The following is a 1,226-nucleotide window of genomic DNA, read 5'->3' as shown; positions in this document are numbered from 1 at the left end:
GAATGCAGGCAGGAACACACAGGGAACTTGAGAGGAGGAATAACCCTAAGTGAGAGCTAAAGATCTTGCGTGTCACTGTGCCACTGAAACTACAGTCGGAGTGAGCACAGACATGACTTCAGCTCCCGCATTTCTTGGCTTCCAAGCACTTAACATGGAAATTCCGATACTTTTCTGAAGCAGCCCTTCAGTTTGCCTATTGTAGGTCTGCTGAGCAGCTCCCTTTAGATAGAGGACAATCCAAATGCCGAGCTTGAGTCCCCCCTCTGTTTTAGCGTGGGGATYCCCACAAGGGGCAGGCGATCTTCCCCCGGACACAGAGAGCATAGCGGAGCCGCGCAGTTCTCGCCGCAGCTCAGGAGCTTTCTACTCACACGGGTCTCGCTTTCTCTGCAGATGGAGCGATGTGCACCAGGGCCATTGGCTGTCACCCGGGGGATGCGTCTGACACACGGAGTGCGGGGGGGCTGAGAGGTGTTGGGGCCGCGGGGGAGCAGCARAGGGGGCGTTTCAGGCCCCCGCTCCCACCCTGACCCGAGCGCGTCTGTGGACAGCCCCGCGGACTTCCCGGCCCCGCAGCGCCCAAGCCCGTCGGTCTCAAAGAGACCCCGCTCCGAGCCTAGAAGGCTCTGGGGCCGGGAAAACGGCAGTTCCGACCCTGCCCGGCGGTCACTCCCCACCGCACCCTGTTCGGGTGCGCGCAGTCTGCGGGCACGGCACGGCACGGCACGGCACAGGTGCGGTACGGCACAGCCCCGGCGCGGAGCGGTCGATGCCTGGCCAGGGCCGGTCCGTCGGGACGCTGGAGCCCGCCCTTCGCCGCCGTCCCCGGGCCACTCCCCGCGGGCTTGGCCGTCAGGAGCTGCCGAGAGGGCTGGCTCGGGTCCGGTTGAGGGAGCCGGTAGTGGCGGGGCGGAGCGGAGCCGGCTCGCCCCGTCCGCGGGCCCGGACTCGGAGAGGACTGTGCCGGGCGGCGCGGCCCCGTCCCGTCCTGTCCCCACAAAAGCACCCTTGTGCTGGCCCCGTAATTGCTAATCATCAATCACCATTAATAACAGCTGATGAGGCGGGAGGGGGAGGTGCCTTCCCAGGGGCCGGCCGCGCCGGGGGAGCGGGACGCCTTGCCCCGCCGGAGCGGGCGCTGAAGGAGGAACTCAACCGTGATGTGCGGAAGATGGATGAGAGCAGAGGGCGACACCCCCGCCCGCCTCCCCTCCCCTCCTCCC

Source organism: Malurus melanocephalus, unplaced genomic scaffold (genome assembly GCF_030028575.1).
Source record: "Malurus melanocephalus ecotype Western Australia unplaced genomic scaffold, MMel_1.1 scaffold_86, whole genome shotgun sequence".
Classification (NCBI taxonomy): Eukaryota; Metazoa; Chordata; class Aves; order Passeriformes; family Maluridae; genus Malurus; species Malurus melanocephalus.
This window is presented reverse-complemented; position numbering follows the sequence as displayed.